The sequence below is a fragment of the Triticum aestivum genome, chromosome 5A (genome assembly GCF_018294505.1).
Source record: "Triticum aestivum cultivar Chinese Spring chromosome 5A, IWGSC CS RefSeq v2.1, whole genome shotgun sequence".
Taxonomy (NCBI): Eukaryota; Viridiplantae; Streptophyta; class Magnoliopsida; order Poales; family Poaceae; genus Triticum; species Triticum aestivum.
In genome coordinates this window covers 274,067,774-274,089,752 of record NC_057806.1, presented here as the reverse complement: position 1 = coordinate 274,089,752, position 21,979 = coordinate 274,067,774, and positions in this window count along the sequence as shown.

The window sequence follows — 21,979 nt, the reverse complement described above, 5'->3', positions numbered from 1 at the left end:
ACACGCGGTTGATGCATTTTAAATTAAGTAAAGTTTTAGGTTATCTACAACCGGACATTAACAAATTCCCATCTGCCCATAACCGCGGGCACGACTTTCGAAAGTTCAAATCCCTACAGGGGAGTCCCAACTTAGCCCATCACAAGCTCTCACGGTCAACGAAGGATATTGCTTCTCCCAAGACAATCCGATCAGACTCGGCATCCCGGTTACAAGACATCCTCGACAATGGTAAAACAAGTCCAACAACACCGCCCGAATGTGCCGACAAATCCCGATAGGAGCTGCACATATCTCGTTCTCAGGGCACACTCAGATAGGTCAAGCTACAAGTAAAACCAACCCTCGAGTTTCCCCGAGGTGGCCCCGCAGGCTGCCCAGTTCGGAGCAACACTCAGAGGAGCACTGGCCTAGGGGGGTTTAAATAAAGATGACCCTCGGGCTCCGGAAACCCAAGGGAAAAAGAGGCTAGGTGGCAAATGGTAAAACCAAGGTTGGGCATTGCTGGAGGAGTTTTATTCAAGGCGAACTGTTAAGGGGTTCCCATTATAACCCAACCGTGTAAGGAACGCAAAATCCGGGAACATAACACCGATATGACGGAAACTAGGGCGGCAAGAGTGGAACAAAACACTAGGCATAAGGCCGAGACTTCCATCCTTTACCAAGTATATAGGTGCATTAAGTTAAACAAGATAATATTGTGATATCCCAACAAAAAACAAGTTCCAACATGGAACGATCTCCAAACTTCACCTGCAACTAGCAACGCTATAAGAGGGGCTGAGCAAAGCGGTAACATAGCCAAACAATGGTTTGCTAGGACATGGTGGGTTAGAGGTTTGACATGGCAATTTGGGAGACATGATAAGCAAGTGGTAGGTACCGTAGCATAGGCATAGCAAAAGAGCGAGCATCTAGCAAGCAAAGATAGAAGTGATTTCGAGGGTATGGTCATCTTGCCTGCAAAGTTGTCAGAGTTGCCTTGATCCTTGTAGGCAAACTCAACGGGCTCCTCGTTCATGAACTCTTCTCCTGGGTCTACCCAAGCAAGAACAACAAGCAAAAAGGAACGCAATCAACCATGTGCAATGCTCAAGCAACATGATGCAAACATGGTATGATATGCGGGATGCGGTATGTGATGCATATGCATGATTTGCAAAGGAATGATTGAATCTGGCCTCAACTTGGAAATCCAAGAGTGCCACTGGAAAGGTGAGATGATTTTGGTCGAAATCGATATTAAGATCACCGGAATCGGATGCACGGTTTGGAAATGGCAAGCGAAACAAATATGGCACAAGTCTGTGATAATCAGCAAGTGACTAACTAAATGCATCAAGATAAATATGCTACAGCACTCAAACATAACAACAAAATACATGGCAGGCCTCGACACAGTTGCTGAAGGTCTTTGGCTGGTTAGCAAGGAACTGGTTGAGTGTAGCGAACTGATTCTGATTGTTGCCTTGGCCATGATTCCCTTGGTTGCACTCTTGAAGAATTTGCATGATCAACTGCGTGTTTGCATTTGTAGCGGCCATCACAGCTTGCCATGCCTCCGGAGGTGGAGGTGGTGGTGGCGGATCCTGATTCTGATTGTTGCCCTTAGCAGGAGCCATCCTGAAGAGGCTGACATCCGTTAGCATATTGACAGACAAATATTGAAGCTGAATCAAACGGATTGAAATTGCAACATATAGTCTTCACATCCGAACAAAATGAACGAATGCATTCCAATTGAAATGGTCACATTTACATAAATTGAGAAGCCACTTAGAATGAGGTAGAAGAATAAACCAACAAGGTACGGACAAGAACAAATACTTGGTGAGGATTACCCAATCCCAAACCAAATATCCACGGAAGAAGAACTAGAGCTACAAGAATTCCCACCTATGAAACTCCCGAACCTTTCCGGTTATGCAATCAGGTGTTGGGGATACAGGGGAAGCATAATATCTCACCCAAAGCTAGCAAATCCTACATCCAGCTGTATCCATCCTTCAACACATAACCAAGAAAACTTCGGAAATCATTTACCCCAACCTTCGAAAAGCATCCGTTATATGAGTTATGGCAATACTCCCGAACTCCCGCCCCAGTACTGGGTGGCGTCGAGGTTATCTCACAAACAACTGCATAAAAGAGATTTTCGATGTCGGCGAAACTCAGGTATTCCAGAATCTCAACGATAAAATTCTGACGACAACACCTCGGAGCTCAACTCCCCGGGACACTACCACAACCCCTAAATGTCAGGAGGCACCAAGAACAATGTTCTCGTCACAAAACCATCGGAACGATTCCAAGATACCCGCGTGATCCTAAATTTTTTATTTAGTGAAATTTGAGAAGAGAAGAGTCGAAACTCTACGTTAGCAGGCCTCACCAGAGCGATGAAGAGACTAGGGAGTAAAAAGAACTCCTAACTCTCCAATATATATAATCATAAATGACTCAAAACATTTTTTCTAGACTCAGCAACGCCAACGATTCGATCAAGCAGGGGGGCTCCTAAGGTTGGGGAAGGCTCTAATTACGAACTTGTAACACCCTCGATGCGGCTATATCTCCCACGTGTCGAAGCACGACTTAGAGGCATAACCACATTGAAAGCAATGTCGCAAGTGAGGTAATCTTCGCAAACAACCCATGTACATAAATAAAGGGGAAAAGGTACATAGTTGGCTTACACTCGCCACGTCACACAAATACATAAATAAGTCATTACATTCATCCAATACACTCGGGGTCCGACTATGGTACCAAAATAAAGATCAACCCCCAAATGCGACAAAGTCTCCGATGGCCCCAACTGGGCACCACTACTGATCATCTGGGAAAGACACATAGTAACGATGAGAGTCTTCATCGAACTCCCACTTGAGCTCAAGCGTATCGTCTGAAGCAGTATCATCGGTCCCTGCATCTGGTTTGGAAGGAATCTGTGAGTCACAGGGACTGAGCAATCTCACAGCTTCGCGATCAAGACTATTTAAGCTTATAGGTAAGGCAAAGGTATGATGTGGAGCTGCAGCAAGCGACTAGCATATATGGTGGCTAACATACGCAAATGAGAGCGAGAAGATAAGGCAAAAGCTCGGTCGAACAACAATGATCAAGAAGTGATCCTAGAACAACCTACGTCAAGCATTACTCCAACACCGTGTTCACTTCCCGGACTCCGCCGAGAAGAGACCATCAAGGTTACACACGCGGTTGATGCATTTTAAATTAAGTAAAGTTTTAGGTTATCTACAACCGGACATTAACAAATTCCCATCTGCCCATAACCGCGGGCACGGCTTTCGAAAGTTCAAATCCCTACAGGGGAGTCCCAACTTAGCCCATCACAAGCTCTCACGGTCAACGAAGGATATTCCTTCTCCCAAGACAATCCGATCAGACTCGGCATCCCGGTTACAAGACATCCTCGACAATGGTAAAACAAGTCCAACAACACCGCCCGAATGTGCCGACAAATCCCGATAGGAGCTGCACATATCTCGTTCTCAGGGCACACTCAGATAGGTCAAGCTACAAGTAAAACCAACCCTCGAGTTTCCCCGAGGTGGCCCCGCAGGCTGCCCAGTTCGGACCAACACTCAGAGGAGCACTGGCCTAGGGGGGTTTAAATAAAGATGACCCTCGGGCTCCGGAAACCCAAGGGAAAAAGAGGCTAGGTGGAAAATGGTAAAACCAAGGTTGGGCATTACTGGAGGAGTTTTATTCAAGGCGAACTGTCAAGGGGTTCCCATTATAACCCAACCGTGTAAGGAACGCAAAATCCGGGAACATAACACCGATATGACGGAAACTAGGGCGGCAAGAGTGGAACAAAACACTAGGCATAAGGCCGAGACTTCCATCCTTTACCAAGTATATAGGTGCATTAAGTTAAACAAGATAATATTGTGATATCCCAACAAAAAACAAGTTCCAACATGGAACGATCTCCAAACTTCACCTGCAACTAGCAACGCTATAAGAGGGGCTGAGCAAAGTGGTAACATAGCCAAACAACAGTTTGTTAGGACATGGTGGGTTAGAGGTTTGACATGGCAATTTGGGAGACATGATAAGCAAGTGGTAGGTACCGTAGCATAGGCATAGCAAAAGAGCGAGCATCTAGCAAGCAAAGATAGAAGTGATTTCGAGGGTATGGTCATCTTGCCTGCAAAGTTGTCAGGGTTGCCTTGATCCTTGTAGGCAAACTCAACGGGCTCCTCGTTCATGAACTCTTCTCCTGGGTCTACCCAAGCAAGAACAACAAGCAAAAAGGAACGCAATCAACCATGTGCAATGCTCAAGCAACATGATGCAAACATGGTATGATATGCGGGATGCGGTATGTGATGCATATGCATGATTTGCAAAGTAATGATTGAATCTGGCCTCAACTTGTAAATCCAAGAGTGCCACTGGAAAGGTGAGATGATTTTGGTCGAAATCGATATTAAGATCACCGGAATCGGATGCACGGTTTGGAAATGGCAAGCGAAACAAATATGGCACCAGTCTACGATAATCAGCAAGTGACTAACTAAATGCATCAAGATAAATATGCTACATCACTCAAACATAGCAACAAAATACATGGCAGGCCTCGACACAGTTGCTGAAGGTCTTTGGCTGGTTAGCAAGGAACTGGTTGAGTGTAGCGAACTAATTCTGATTGTTTCCATGGCCATGATTCCCTTGGTTGCACTCTTGAAGAATTTGCATGATCAGCTGCGTGTTTGCATTTGTAGCGGCCATCACAGCTTGCCATGCCTCCGGAGGTGGAGGTGGTGGTGGCGGATCCTGATTCTGATTGTTGCCCTTAGCAGGAGCCATCCTGAAGAGGCTGACATCCGTTAGCATATTGACAGACAAATATTGAAGCTGAATCAAACGGATTGAAATTGCAACATATAGTCTTCACATCCGAACAAAATGAACGAATGCATTCCAATTGAAATGGTCACATTTACATAAATTGAGAAGCCACTTAGAATGAGGTAGAAGAATAAACCAACAAGGTACGGACAAGAACAAATACTTGGTGAGGATTACCCAATCCCAAACCAAATATCCACGAAAGAAGAACTAGAGCTACAAGAATTCCCACCTATGAAACTCCCGAACCTTTCCGGTTATGCAATCAGGTGTTGGGGATACAGGGGAAGCATAATATCTCACCCAAAGCTAGCAAATCCTACATCCAGCTGTATCCATCCTTCAACACATAACCAAGAAAACTTCAGAAATCATTTACCCCAACCTTCGAAAAGCATCCGTTATATGAGTTATGCCAATACTCCCGAACTCCCGCCCCAGTACTGGGTGGCGTCGAGATTATCTCACCAACAACTGCATAAAAGAGATTTTCCATGTCGGCGAAACTCAGGTATTCTAGAATCTCAACGATAAAATTCTGACAACAACACCTCGGAGCTCAACTCCCCGGGACACTGCCACAACCCCTAAATGTCAGGAGGCACCAAGAACAATGTTCTCATCACAAAACCATCGGAACGATTCCAAGATACCCGCGTGATCCTAAATTTTTTATTTAGTGAAATTTGAGAAGAGAAGAGTCAAAACTCTACGTTAGGAGGCCTCACCAGAGCGACGAAGAGACTGGGAGTAAAAAGAACTCCTAACTCTCCAATATATATAATCATAAATGACTCAAAACATTTTTTCTAGACTCAACAACGCCAACGATTCGATCAAGCAGGGGGGCTCCTAAGGTTGGGGAAGGCTCTGATTACCAACTTGTAACACCCTCGATGCGGCTATATCTCCCACGTGTCGAAGCACGACTTAGAGGCATAACCACATTGAAAGCAATGTCGCAAGTGAGGTAATCTTCGCAAACAACCCATGTACATAAATAAAGGGGAAAAGGTACATAGTTGGCTTACACTCGCCACGTCACACAAATACATAAATAAGTCATTACATTCATCCAATACACTCGGGGTCCGACTATGGTACCAAAATAAAGATCAACCCCCAAAACCGACAAAGTCCCCGATGGCCTGAACTGGGCACCACTACTGATCATCTGGGAAAGACACATAGTAACGACGAGAGTCTTCATCGAACTCCCACTTGAGCTCAAGCGTATCGTCTGAAGCGGTATCATTGGTCCATGCATCTGGTTTGGAAGGAATCTGTGAGTCACGGGGACTCAGCAATCTCACAGCTTCGCGATCAAGACTATTTAAGCTTATAGGTAAGGCAAAGGTATGATGTGGAGCTGCAGCAAGCGACTAGCATATATGGTGGCTAACATACGCAAATGAGAGCGAGAAGATAAGGCAAAAGCTCGGTCGAACAACTATGATCAAGAAGTGATCCTAGAACAACCTACGTCAAGCATTACTCCAACACCGTGTTCACTTCCCGGACTCCGCCGAGAAGAGACCATCACGGTTACACACGCGGTTGATGCATTTTAAATTAAGTAAAGTTTTAGGTTATCTACAACCGGACATTAACAAATTCCCATCTGCCCATAACCGCGGGCACGGCTTTTGAAAGTTCAAATCCCAATAGGGGAGTCCCAACTTAGCCCATCACAAGCTCTCACGGTCAACGAAGGATATTCCTTCTCCCAAGACAATCTGATCAGACTCGGCATCCCGGTTACAAGACATCCTCGACAATGGTAAAACAAGTCCAACAACACCGCCCGAATGTGCCGACAAATCCCGATAGGAGCTGCACATATCTCGTTCTCAGGGCACACTCAGATAGGTCAAGCTACAAGTAAAACCAACCCTCGAGTTTCCCCGAGGTGGCCCCGCAGGCTGCCCAGTTCGGACCAACACTCAGAGGAGCACTGGCCTAGGGGGGTTTAATTAAAGATGACCCTCGGGTTCCGGAAACCCAAGGGAAAAAGAGGCTAGGTGGCAAATGGTAAAACCAAGGTTGGGCATTGTTGGAGGAGTTTTATTCAAGGCGAACTGTCAAGGGGTTCCCATTATAACCCAACCGTGTAAGGAACGCAAAATCCGGGAACATAACACCGATATGACGGAAACTAGGGCGGCAAGAGTGGAACAAAACACTAGGCATAAGGCCGAGACTTCCATCCTTTACCAAATATATAGCTGCATTAAGTTAAACAAGATAATATTGTGATATCCCAACAAAAAACAAGTTCCAACATGGAACGATCTCCAAACTTCACCTACAACTAGCAACGCTATAAGAGGGGCTGAGCAAAGCGGTAACATAGCCAAACAACGGTTTGCTAGGACATGGTGGGTTAGAGGTTTGACATGGCAATTTGGGAGACATGATAAGCAAGTGGTAGGTACCGTAGCATAGGCATAGCAAAAGAGTGAGCATCTAGCAAGCAAAGATAGAAGTGATTTCGAGGGTATGGTCATCTTGCCTGCAAAGTTGTCAGAGTTGCCTTGATCCTTGTAGGCAAACTCAACGGGCTCCTCGTTCATGAACTCGTCTCCGGGCTCTACCCAAGCAAGAACAACAAGCAAAAAGGAACGCAATCAACCATGTGTAATGCTCAAGCAACATGATGCAAACATGGTATGATATGCGGGATGCGGTATGTGATGCATATGCTTGATTTGCAAAGTAATGATTGAATCTGGCCTCAACTTGGAAATCCAAGAGTGCCACTGGAAAGGTGAGATGATTTTGGTCAAAATCGATATTAAGATCACCGGAATCGGATGCACGGTTTGGAAATGGCAAGCGAAACAAATATGGAACCAGTCTACGATAATCAGCAAGTGACTAACTAAATGCATCAAGATAAATATGCTACAACACTCAAACATAACAACAAAATACATGGCAGGCCTCGACACAGTTGCTGAAGGTCTTTGGCTGGTTAGCAAGGAACTGGTTGAGTGTAGCGAACTGATTCTGATTGTTGCCATGGCCATGATTCCCTTGGTTGCACTCTTGAAGAATTTGCATGATCAGCTGCGTGTTTGCATTTGTAGCGGCCATCACAGCTTGCCATGCCTCCGGAGGTGGAGGTGGTGGCGGCGGATCTTGATTCTGATTGTTGCCCTTAGCAGGAGCCATCCTGAAGAGGCTGACATCCGTTAGCATATTGACAGACAAATATTGAAGCTGAATCAAACGGATTGAAATTGCAACATATAGTCTTCACATCCGAACAAAATGAACGAATGCATTCCAATTGAAATGGTCACATTTACATAAATTGAGAAGCCACTTAGAATGAGGTAGAAGAATAAACCAACAAGGTACGGACAAGAACAAATACTTGGTGAGGATTACCCAATCCCAAACCAAATATCCACGGAAGAAGAACTAGAGCTACAAGAATTCCCACCTATGAAACTCCCGAACCTTTCCGGTTATGCAATCAGGTGTTGGGGATACAGGGGAAGCATAATATCTCACCCAAAGCTAGCAAATCCTACATCCAGTTGTATCCATCCTTCAACACATAACCAAGAAAACTTCGGAAATCATTTACCCCAACCTTCGAAAAGCATCCGTTATATGAGTTATGGCAATACTCCCGAACTCCCGCCCCAGTACTGGGTGGCGTCGAGGTTATCTCACCAACAACAGCATAAAAGAGATTTTCGATGTCGGCGAAACTCAGGTATTCCAGAATCTCAACGATAAAATTCTGACAACAACACCTTGGAGCTCAACTCCCCGGGACACTGCCACAACCCCTAAATGTCAGGAGGCACCAAGAACAATGTTCTCATCACAAAACCATCGGAACGATTCCAAGATACCCGCGTGATCCTAAATTTTTTATTTAGTGAAATTTGAGAAGAGAAGAGTCAAAACTCTACGTTAGGAGGCCTCACCAGAGCGATGAAGAGACTGGGAGTAAAAAGAACTCCTAACTCTCCAATATATATAATCATAAATGACTCAAAACATTTTTTCTAGACTCAACAACGCCAACGATTCGATCAAGCAGGGGGGCTCCTAAGGTTGGGGAAGGCTCTGATTACCAACTTGTAACACCCTCGATGCGGCTATATCTCCCACGCGTCGAAGCACGACTTAGAGGCATTACCACATTGAAAGCAATGTCGCAAGTGAGGTAATCTTCACAAACAACCCATGTACATAAATAAAGGGGAAAAGGTACATAGTTGGCTTACACTCGCCACGTCACACAAATACATAAATAAGTCATTACATTCATCCAATACACTCGGGGTCCGACTATGGTACCAAAATAAAGATCAACCCCCAAAAGCGACAAAGTCCCCGATGGCCTCAACTGGGCACCACTACTGATCATCTGGGAAAGACACATAGTAACGACGAGAGTCTTCATCGAACTCCCACTTGAGCTCAAGCGTATCGTCTGAAGCGGTATCATCGGTCCATGCATCTGGTTTGGAAGGAATCTGTGAGTCACGGGGACTCAACAATCTCACAGCTTTGCGATCAAGACTATTTAAGCTTATAGGTAAGGCAAAGGTATGATGTGGAGCTGCAGCAAGCGACTAGCATATATGGTGGCTAACATACGCAAATGAGAGCGAGAAGATAAGGCAAACGCTCGGTCGAACAACTATGATCAAGAAGTGATCCTAGAACAACCTACGTCAAGCATTACTCCAACACCGTGTTCACTTCCCGGACTCCGCCGAGAAGAGACCATCACGGTTACACACGCGGTTGATGCATTTTAAATTAAGTAAAGTTTTAGGTTATCTACAACCGGACATTAACAAATTCCCATCTGCCCATAACCGCGGGCACGGCTTTCGAAAGTTCAAATCCCTACAGGGGAGTCCCAACTTAGCCCATCACAAGCTCTCACGGTCAACGAAGGATATTGCTTCTCCCAAGACAATCCGATCAGACTCGGCATCCCGGTTACAAGACATCCTCGACAATGGTAAAACAAGTCCAACAACACCGCCCGAATGTGCCGACAAATCCCGATAGGAGCTGCACATATCTTGTTCTCAGGGCACACTCAGATAGGTCAAGCTACGAGTAAAACCAACCCTCAAGTTTCCCCGAGGTGGCCCCGCAGGCTGCCCAGTTCGGACCAACACTCAGAGGAGCACTGGCCTAGGGGGGTTTAAATAAAGATGACCCTCGGGCTCCGGAAACCCAAGGGAAAAAGAGGCTAGGTGGCAAATGGTAAAACCAAGGTTGGGCATTGCTGGAGGAGTTTTATTCAAGGCGAACTGTCAAGGGGTTCCCATTATAACCCAACCGTGTAAGGAACGCAAAATCCGGGAACATAACACCGATATGACGGAAACTAGGGCGGCAAGAGTGGAACAAAACACTAGGCATAAGGCCGAGCCTTCCATCCTTTACCAAGTATATAGGTGCATTAAGTTAAACAAGATAATATTGTGATATCCCAACAAAAAACAAGTTCCAACAAGGAACGATCTCCAAACTTCACCTGCAACTAGCAACGCTATAAGAGGGGCTGAGCAAATTGGTAACATAGCCAAACAACGGTTTGCTAGGACATGGTGGGTTAGAGGTTTGACATGGCAATTTGGGAGACATGATAAGCAAGTGGTAGGTATCGTAGCATAGGCATAGGAAAAGAGCGAGCATCTAGCAAGCAAAGATAGAAGTGATTTCGAGGGTATGGTCATCTTGCCTGCAAAGTTGTCAGAGTTGCCTTGATCCTTGTAGGCAAACTCAACGGGCTCCTCGTTCATGAACTAGTCTCCTGGCTCTACCCAAGCAAGAACAACAAGCAAAAAGGAACGCAATCAACCACGTGCAATGCTCAAGCAACATGATGCAAACATGGTATGATATGCGGGATGCGGTATGTGATGCATATGCATGATTTGCAAAGGAATGATTGAATCTGGCCTCAACTTGGAAATCCAAGAGTGCCACTGGAAAGGTGAGATGATTTTGGTCAAAATCGATATTAAGATCACCGGAATCGGATGCACGGCTTGGAAATGGCAAGCGAAACAAATATGGCACCGGTCTGCGATAATCAGCAAGTGACTAACTAAATGCATCAAGATAAATATGCTACAACACTCAAACATAACAAAAATACATGGCAGGGTTCCACTCATGATGCTTGATAGAAGATGAACACTGAGCTACGGCTAATTCATCCATTAACAGGTGCAAACAAGCATGGCAAAAGTGCAAATGATAACAGGTTTCAGACTAAGTGAAATTAACACAAGTCTGGAGTTTATCAGCAGGAAGCAATCTTTAGAGCATGAAAACTACATGCTACAGGAATATATAATGGCAAAGCAAGGCATGGCATGAAGCTACTCTAAGCATATAACAAAAGTCCCTTAGTGACCTTGAGCCAAAAGGGATCAGAAAATACAATTGCAAGCATGTGAACATAGCAAAAACACAAACAGATTCAGACTTGGTGAAAAAACTGGAGCATGCAAAATAGTTAACAAGTAGGCATGTTTACGAGCTCTATGCACTCAGTACAGAGCATTGCATGACAAACTAAGCATACACCCATCAAGAAGACATGTCATAGAAGCTAGACATGGCAACAACAACAACATAGCATGCACGGATCAATAGCAACATCCTCGGCAAAATCGCTAAACATGCCAACAATCTGCCAGGAACATTTTATAGCAAAAGTAGAGCTCGATTGACTCAATCTAGGGTGCTCTATAATTGCAAACAAATACATGGATGGATAGAGCACAACAATATTAACAAAACATCCTTACTGATCATCCTCAAAAGAGGCACGGATCACTAGGAAACAACATGAACATATGGCATAAAAGTAAAAACAGGACAAGGACTTAGTGAAATTCTAAGTCCCTGAAATCAGCATCATCGAGTAAGCTACTTTGCATGCTTGTGCTAGTCACCACAAATATCACAAAAATACATGGCATTTACCCCTGTAAAGATAACATGGCATTCTACAAAACACATGTAGAGTTCAAGATCATAGCATGCACACATTAATCATGGCAAAAATGACAAAAGGCCATTTGCTGAAACAGATCTACAACTTTCCTCACACAGCCCTCTTCCAATAGCAAATGAAAATGATGCAATGAGATGGAATGATGTACACGTCGAGACGAACATTTTGATATGCTACACGCACGAATCGGAGCTACGGATGCAAAGTTATGGCATGACAAAGTATGCAAGAAAATTAGGGTTGCTGAGGGAAAAAGTCAACCGAGGAGATATTTCCAGATCTGAGACCTGGCGGGCGCGGATCCCGAGGTTCGTCCTCGAACTTGCCAGCGATGGGGATGTGGTGGCCGGACTCGAGGAAGCTCGCCGGCACGAGGGGGCTCGCCGGAGCTGGGACCTGGCGCGGCGGACTGGGCGGCGAGCGGCGGTGGCCGAGGTGGCGGTGGTCGGCGGACAGGGAACTGGGTCGGCGGGAGGCCTGCGTGGTGGTCGAAAGAGGCGGGCGCGGCGGCCCGGCGAGGTTCGTCGCCGGCGCGGGAGGAGAACGACCCGAGCGGCGGCGGTGGTGACCTGGGCCTCGGGGGCCCAGCGCGGGCTCCGCGGGCCGGAGGAGAGAGAGGGCACGGCGGATGCGTGGCAGCTCCCTATTGGCGCGGGGTGGCGGCGCGGTTCGTCCGGCGGACGACGGACATGTCCGGCCGGCGGCGGAGCGGATTTTTAGGGTTTAGGAGGAGAGGAGACCCGGGATTTCGGAAGGGGATCTATTTATAGAGGTAAAGGGAGCTAGGAAGCTCCAAATGAGGTGCGGTTTTCGGCCACGCGATCGTGATCGAACGCTCTTGATGATGGAGGGGTTTTTGGTGGGTTTTGGGCCATTTTGGAAGGGTGTTGGGCTGCAACACACACGAGGCCTTTTCGGTCCCTCGGTTAACCGTTGGAGTATCAAACGAAGTCCAAATGGCACGAAACTTGACAGGCGGTCTATCGGTAGTAAACCAAGGCCGCATGACAAGTCTCGGTCCAATCCGAAAACGTTTAACACACACACACACACGAAAAGAGGTAGAAAGGACCACCGGAGGACATAGGAGCGCCGAAATGCAAAACGGACAACAGGGAAAATGCTCGAATGCATGAGACGAACACGTATGCAAATGCAATGCACATGATGACATGATATGAGATGCATGACAAAGACAACACACACGGAGACAAAAACCCGACAACGATGAAATAAAATAACTTAGTGCCGGAAACAGCAAGAGTTGGAGTACATATAAGGTAAATTACATCCGGGGTGTTACAACACTCCACCACTACGAAAGGATCTCGTCCTGAGATCTAGGACTGGAAAAACTTCGGGTACTCAGAACGGAGGTGGTCCTCGCGTTCCCAGGTGGCTTCACGGTCGGAATGGTGTGACCACTTGACTTTGAGGAATTTGATTGACTTGTTGCGAGTCTTGCGCTCAGCTTCTTCAAGGATAGCAACGGGGTGCTCATGATAAGAAAGGTCTTCTTGGAGATCAATGTCTTCGAAGTTGACGGTGCGGTCAGGGGTCTTGAAGCACTTGTGGAGCTGAGAGACATGGAACACGTCATGCATGTTTGCAATGTTGGAGGGAAGCTCAATTTGATAGGCGAGATCGCCTCTCTTGCTGACGATCTTGAAAGGACCCATGTATCTAGGAGCAAGCTTCCCTTTGATACCGAAGCGACGAGTACCTTTCATTGGAGAGACGCGGAGGTAAACATGGTCTCCGATCTCAAAAGCCAAATCACGATGCTTGCTATCATAGTAGCTCTTCTAGCACGATTGCGCGGCTTTGAGGTTATCACGAATGACTTTGCACATCTCTTCTGCCTCTGTGATCAAGTCATTGCCAAGAAGTTGACGTTCACCAGTCTCTGACCAGTTAAGAGGAGTACGACACTTCCTGCCATAGAGGATTTCAAATGGGGCCTTGCCCGAACTCGCTTGAAAGCTGTTGTTGTAGGAGAACTTGGCATATGGAAGACAATCTTCCCATTTCATGCCGAAAGAGATAACGCAAGCCCTGAGCATATCTTCAAGAATGCGATTGACACGCTCGACTTGGCCACTAGTTTGAGGATGAAAAGCTGTGCTGAAACGGATGTTGGTGCCCATGGCCTTCTGAAAAGAATCCCAAAACTTCGAGGTGAAGATGCTGCCACGATCTGAAGAAATCAACTGCGGAATGCCGTGCAGAGAGACAATCCGAGAGGTATATAGCTCTGCCAATTGAGCTGCTGTGATGGATTCTTTGATAGGAAGGAAATGAGCCACTTTAGTGAGTTTGTCGATGACAACGAAGATAGCATCATTGCCACGCTTGGACTTAGGAAATCCAGTCACGAAGTCCATCTCAATGTGGTCAAACTTCCATTCTGGAATGGCAAGAGGTTGGAGGAGACCAGCTGGTCGTTGGTGTTCTGCCTTAACTCTTCTGCAGACATCACATTCATTCACGAACTAAGCAATCTCGCGCTTCATTCGAGTCCACCAATACGACTGCTTGAGGTCATGGTACATCTTTGTACTACCAGGGTAGATAGAGAGGAGTGAATTGTGAGCCTCATTCATAATGACTTTACAAAGGTCACCTTTAGGCACAACAATGCGATCCTCGAAGAATAGAGTATCCTTGTCATCAAGGCGATATCACTTGTACTTGGGTTGACTCTTTGCAATCCCAATCTTCACCTTCTTCACCATAGCATCAAGAAGTTGAGCCTCACGAATCTGATCTTCCAAAGTAGGAGAGACTTGGAGGTTGGCGAGGAAACCTTGAGGAACAACTTGCAGATTGAGTTTGCGGAAAGCTTCACAAAGCTCGGGTTGGTAAGGCTTGAGAATCAAACTGTTGCAGTAAGCCTTCCTGCTCAATGCGTCAGCAATTACATTGGCCTTGCCTGGAGTATATTCGATACTCGGATTATACTCTTGAATCATCTCGACCCAATGAGTCTGCCTGAGGTTGAGATTAGGCTGAGTGAAGATGTACTCGAGACTCTTGTGGTCAGTGAAGATGTCCACTTTTCTTCCCAATAAGAGATGTATCCAAGTTAAAAGAGCATGCACAACTGCTGCCAACTCGAGGTCGTGAGTGGGGTAGTTCTTTTCGTTGGGCTTCAACTGGCGAGAAGTATAAGCCACAACTTTCTTCTCTTGCATCAACACTGCACCAAGACCTTGAAGAGAGGCATCACAAAAGACCTCGAACGGTTTGGATTCATCAGGAGGAGTCAGAACTGGAGCAGTGACTAACTTCTCTTTCAGGGTGTTGAAAGAGATGTCACATTCAGGAGACCAAACGTACTTCATGTGCTTCTGGAGAAGGTTGGAGAGAGGCTTCGCGATCTTAGAGAAGTTCTCAACGAACCTTCGACAATAGCTTGCGAGACCAAGGAAGCTGCGGAGTTGCTTCACGTTCTGAGGTGGTTCCCAATTCACAATTGCATACACCTTCTCAGGATTCACCGCTATGCCCTTGGCAGAGATGATATGCCCAAGATAGAGAACCTCATCGAGCCAAAACTCGCACTTTGAAAACTTGGCATAGAACTGATGTTCTCTGAGCTTATCCAGCACCAAACACAAGTGCTTGGCATGATCTTCCTTGTTCTTGGAAAAGACCAAAATGTCATCGAGGTAGACCAAGACGAAGTCATTTGTGTAGGCATTGAAGATGAAGTCCATCATGCAAGAGAAAGCCGGGGAGCGTTGACGAGGCCAAAAGACATGACAGTGTATTCATATGAACCATAGCTTGTTCTGAATGCTGTCTTGGGGTTATCTTGCTAACGAATGCGAATCTGGTGATAGCCCATACGGAGATCAAGCTTGGAGAACACTTGAGCACCTTTGAGTTGTTTAAACAGCTCATTGATGTTGGGAAGTGGGTACTTATTCTTGATAGTCTTCTTGTTCAATGGACGGTAGTCAACACAAAGTCGGTCCATTCCATCCTTCTTCTTCATAAAAACAACACCACAACCCCATGGAGAAGAACTAGGTCGGATGAGACCCATTCGCTCTTGAATATCGAGTTGCTTCTTCAGCTCCTTCAACTCTTCAGGTCCAAGCTTGTAAGGACGTTTGCAAACAGGTTCCGTGCCAGGATCAAGATCAATGACGAATTCAACTGGCCGGTGCGGAGGCATTCCTGGAAGCTCTTCTGGAAAGACGCCTTGATATTCGCAAACAACTGGAATTTGAGAGATGGCATCCAGTTCACCCTTCTCATTGAGAGAAAACAGTCGAATGGTATCATCCCTTGCGGCAAAGACAATTACATCCTCACACGAATGAGTCAATTGAAACTGCCTGGTAGCATAATCAAGCTGAGCCTTGTGCTTAGAAAGCCAGTCCATTCCAAGAATAAGATCAATATCCGAGTTACTGAGGACCATTGGGGAAGAAAGAAACTTATAGTCTCCCAACGTGATAGTAATATCTGGAACCTCCAAACTGGCACTCAAACGTTTACCAGGAGAAACGATATCCATTTGTTTGTCCAAATGAGAAGAAACGAATTCATTCTTGGCAAAAAATGGCTTTGACATGAAACAATGTGATGCACCAGTATCAAAAAGTACTTTTGCAGGAACATCATTAACAGGAATGTTACCATGATGACATCTCACGAGTCCTCTGCCTAAGCTGCATTCAACAAGTTGACCTTGGCATGCTTGGGGTTATGCTTGACCACTGCATTGCTACAAGATCTCACAGGAGGAGGCGGAGGGAGACGCCTCTGATTGAAGCATTTGTTGGCATAGTGACCCTTCTGTTGGCACTTGTTGCACGTGACCTCTGAAAGCGGACGGTGATACGGAGCACTTGATCTTGGAGCTTGAGACGAAGTCTTGTTCTAAAAGCCTGGGTTGGGTGGGTGGGAAGATCCATTGCCACCTTTGCTCTTCTGCTGATAAGGCTGACGGAACGGAGGAGGAGGAAGCCAATACTTTTGCTGCTTAGCCACTTGAGTTGAGGAAGAAGGAGTTGCATCTCTGACTCGCTTCTTGGAATCATCGCACTTGAGTTGAGCAGTCTCTTGCTTCATTGCCATGTTGTAAAACTCATCGTACTTCTTGGGCTCAAAGAGGACGAGAGCTAGCTGGAGTTCTTCTCTGAGACCACCCCCGAACTGGTATATCATGCTCTTCTCGTCAGGAACGTCTTGCTTGGCGAAACAAGTGAGCCTCTCGAACAGAATGTTATACTGGTAAACAGAGAAGCTGCCTTGCTTCAGGTTGCAGAATTCCTCACGCTTGCTTTCAACAACACTCTGAGGAATGTGATGAGCTCTGAAGTCTTGACGAAATTCATCCCAGGTAATCGCACGGCCTCCTATGGAATCTTTGTATTGCCGAAACCATTCTGCAGCTTGGTATTTGAGTTGGAAAGAGGCAAACTTGACAAAGTCCTCAGGCCTGACGTTACTGCACTCGAAATGTTTGCATATGTCCACAAGCCAATCATCAGCGTCTAAGGCCTCAACACAGTTGCTGAAGGTCTTTGGCTGGTTAGCAAGGAACTGGTTGAGTGTAGCGAACTGATTCTGATTGTTGCCATGGCCATGATTCCCTTGGTTGCGCTCTTGAAGAATTTGCATGATCAGCTGCGTGTTTGCATTTGTAGCGGCCATCACAGCTTACCATGCCTCCGGAGGTGGAGGTGGTGGTGGCGGATCCTGATTCTGATTGTTGCCCTTAGCACGAGCCATCCTGAAGAGGCTGACATCCGTTAGCATATTGACAGACAAATATTGAAACTGAATCAAACGGATTGAAATTGCAACATATAGTCTTCACATCCGAACAAAATGAACGAATGCATTCCAATTGAAATGGTCACATTTCCATAAATTGAGAAGCCACTTAGAATGAGGTAGAAGAATAAACCAACAAGGTACGGACAAGAACAAAAACTCGGTGAGGATTACCCAATCCCAAACCAAATATCCACGGAAGAAGAACTAGAGCTATAAGAATTTCCACCTATGAAACTCCCGAACCTTTCCGGTTATGCAATCAGGTGTTGGGGATACAGGGGAAGCATAATATCTCACCCAAAGCTAGCAAATCCTACATCCAGCTGTATCCATCCTTCAACACATAACCAAGAAAACTTCGGAAATCATTTACCCCAACCTTCGAAAAGCATCCGTTATATGAGTTATGGCAATACTCCCGAACTCCCGCCCCAGTACTGGGTGGCGTCGAGGTTATCTCACCAACAACTGCATAAAAGAGATTTTCGATGTCGGCGAAACTCAGGTATTCCAGAATCTCAACAATAAAATTCTGACGACAACACCTCGGAGCTCAACTCCCCGGGACACTGCCACAACCCCTAAATGTCAGGAGGCACCAAGAACAATGTTCTCATCACAAAACCATCGGAATGATTCCAAGATACCCGCGTGATCCTAAATTTTTTATTTAGTGAAATTTGAGAAGAGAAGAGTCAAAACTCTACGTCAGGAGGCCTCACCAGAGCGACGAAGAGACTGGGGAGTAAAAAGAACTCCTAACTCTTCGATATATATAATCATAAATGACTCAAAACAATTTTTCTAGACTCAACAACGCCAACGATTCGATCAAGCAGGGGGGCTCCTAAGGTCGGGGAAGGCTCTGATTACCAACTTGTAACACCCTCGATGCGGCTATATCTCCCACGTGTCGAAGCACGACTTAGAGGCGTAACCACATTGAAAGCAATGTCGCAAGTGAGGTAATCTTCGCAAACAACCCATGTACATAAATAAAGGGGAAAAGGTACATAGTTGGCTTACACTTGCCATGTCACACAAATACATAAATAAGTCATTACATTCATCCAATACACTCGGGGTCCGACTACGGTACCAAAATAAAGATCAACCCCCAAATGCGACAAAGTCCCCGATGGCCCCAACTGGGCACCACTACTGATCATCTGGGAAAGACACATAGTAACGACGAGAGTCTTCATCGAACTCCCACTTGAGCTCAAGCGTATCGTCTGAAGCGGTATCATCGGTCCCTGCATCTGGTTTGGAAGGAATCTGTGAGTCACGGGGACTCAACAATCTCACAGCTTCGCGATCAAGACTATTTAAGCTTATAGGTAAGGCAAAGGTATGATGTGGAGCTGCAGCAAGCGACTAGCATATATGGTGGCTAACATACGCAAATGAGAGCGAGAAGATAAGGCAAAAGCTCGGTCAAACAACTATGATCAAGAAGTGATCCTAGAACAACCTACGTCAAGCATTACTCCAACACCGTGTTCACTTCCCGGACTCCGCCGAGAAGAGACCATCACGGTTACACACGCGGTTGATGCATTTTAAATTAAGTAAAGTTTTAGGTTATCTACAACCGGACATTAACAAATTCCCATCTGCCCATAACCGTGGGCACGGCTTTCGAAAGTTCAAATCCCTACAGGGGAGTCCCAACTTAGCCCATCACAAGCTCTCACGGTCAACGAAGGATATTCCTTCTCCCAAGACAATCCGATCAGACTCGGCATCCCGGTTACAAGACATCCTCGACAATGGTAAAACAAGTCCAACAACACCGCCCGAATGTGCCGACAAATCCCGATAGGAGCTGCACATATCTCGTTCTCAGGGCACACTCAGATAGGTCAAGCTACGAGTAAAACCAACCCTCAAGTTTCCCCGAGGTGGCCCCGCAGGCTGCCCAGTTTGGACCAACACTCAGAGGAGCACTGGCCTAGGGGGGTTTAAATAAAGATGACCCTCGGGCTCCGGAAACCCAAGGGAAAAAGAGGCTAGGTGGCAAATGGTAAAACCAAGGCTGGGCATTGCTGGAGGAGTTTTATTCAAGGCGAACTGTCAAGGGGTTCCCATTATAACCCAACCGTGTAAGGAACACAAAATCCGGGAACATAACATCGATATGACGGAAACTAGGGCGGCAAGAGTGGAACAAAACACTAGGCATAAGGCCGAGCCTTCCATCCTTTACCAAGTATATAGGTGCATTAAGTTAAACAAGATAATATTGTGATATCCCAACAAAAAACAAGTTCCAACAAGGAACGATCTCCAAACTTCACCTGCAACTAGCAACGCTATAAGAGGGGCTGAGCAAAGCGGTAACATAGCCAAACAACGGTTTGCTAGGACATGGTGGGTTAGAGGTTTGACATGGCAATTTGGGAGACATGATAAGCAAGTGGTAGGTACCGTAGCGTAGGCATAGCAAAAGAGCGAGCATCTAGCAAGCAAAGATAGAAGTGATTTCGAGGGTATGGTCATCTTGCCTGCAAAGTTGTCAGAGTTGCCTTGATCCTTGTAGGCAAACTCAACGGGCTCCTCATTCATGAACTCGTCTCCTGGCTCTACCCAAGCAAGAACAACAAGCAAAAAGGAACGCAATCAACCACGTGCAATGCTCAAGCAACATGATGCAAACATGGTATGATATGCGGGATGCGGTATGTGATGCATATGCATGATTTGCAAAGGAATGATTGAATCTGGCCTCAACTTGGAAATCCAAGAGTGCCACTGGAAAGGTGAGATGATTTTGGTCAAAATCGATATTAGGATCACCGGAATCGGATGCACGGTTTGGAAATGGCAAGCGAAAGAAATATGGCACCGATCTGCGATAATCAGCAAGTGACTAACTAAATGCATCAAGATAAATATGCTACAGCACTCAAACATAACAACAAAATACATGGCAAGGTTCCACTCATGATGCTTGATAGAAGATGAACACTGAGCTACGGCTAATTCATCCATTAACAGGTTCAAACAAGCATGGCAAAAGTGCAAATGATAATAGGTTTCAGACTTAGTGAAATTAACACAAGTGTGGAGTTTATCAGCAGGAAGCAATCTTTAGAGCATGAAAACTACATGCTACAGGAATATATCATGGCAAAGCAAGGCATGGCATGAAGCTACTCTAAGCATATAACAAAAGTCCCTTAGTGACCTTGAGCCAAAAGGGATCAGAAAATACAATTGCAAGCATGTGAACATAGCAAAAACACAAATAGATTCAGACTTGGTGAAAAAACTGGAGCATGCAAAACAGTTAACAAGTAGGCATGTTTACGAGCTCTATGCACTCAGTACAGAGCATTGCATGACAAACTAAGCATACACCCATCGAGGAGACATGTCATAGAAGCTAGACATGGCAACAACAACAACATAGCATGCACGGATCAATAGCAACATCCTCGGCAAAATCGCTAAACATGCCAACAATCTGCCAAGAACATTTTATAGCAAAAGTAGAGCTCGATTGACTCAATCTAGGGTGCTCTATAATTGCAAACAAAGACATGGATGGATAGAGCACAACAATATTAACAAAACATCCTTACTGATCATCCTCAAAAGAGGCACGGATCACTAGGAAACAACATGAACATATGGCATAAAAGTAAAAACAGGACAAGGACTTAGTGAAATTCTATGTCCCTGAAATCAGCATCATCGAGTAAGCTACTTTGCATGCTTGTGCTAGTCACCACAGAGATCACAAAAATACATGGCATACACCCCTGTAAAGATAACATGGCATTCTACAAAACACATGTAGAGCTCAGGATCATAGCATGCACACATTAATCATGGCAAAAATGACAAAAGGCCATTTGCTGAAACAGATTTGCAACTTTCCTCCCATAGCCCTCTTCCAACAGAATTTCGGGCATCAAGATGAGCTCAAATCAAAATGATGCAATGAGATGAAATGATGTACTCGTCGAGACGAACATTTTGATATTCTACACGCACGAATCGGAGCTATGATGCAAAGTTATGGCATGACAAAGTATGCAAGAAAATTAGGGTTGCTGAGGGAAAAAGTCAACCGAGGAGATATTTCCAGATCTGAGATCTGGCGGGCGCGGATCCCGAGGTTTGTCCTCGAACTTGCCGGCGATGGGGATGCGATGGCCGGACTCGAGGAAGCTCGCCGGCGCGAGGGGGCTCACCGGAGCTGGGACCTGGCGTGGCGGGCGCCGGTGGCCGGGGCGGCGGTGGTCGGCGGGCGGCTGGCGCGGTGGTCGGAAGAGG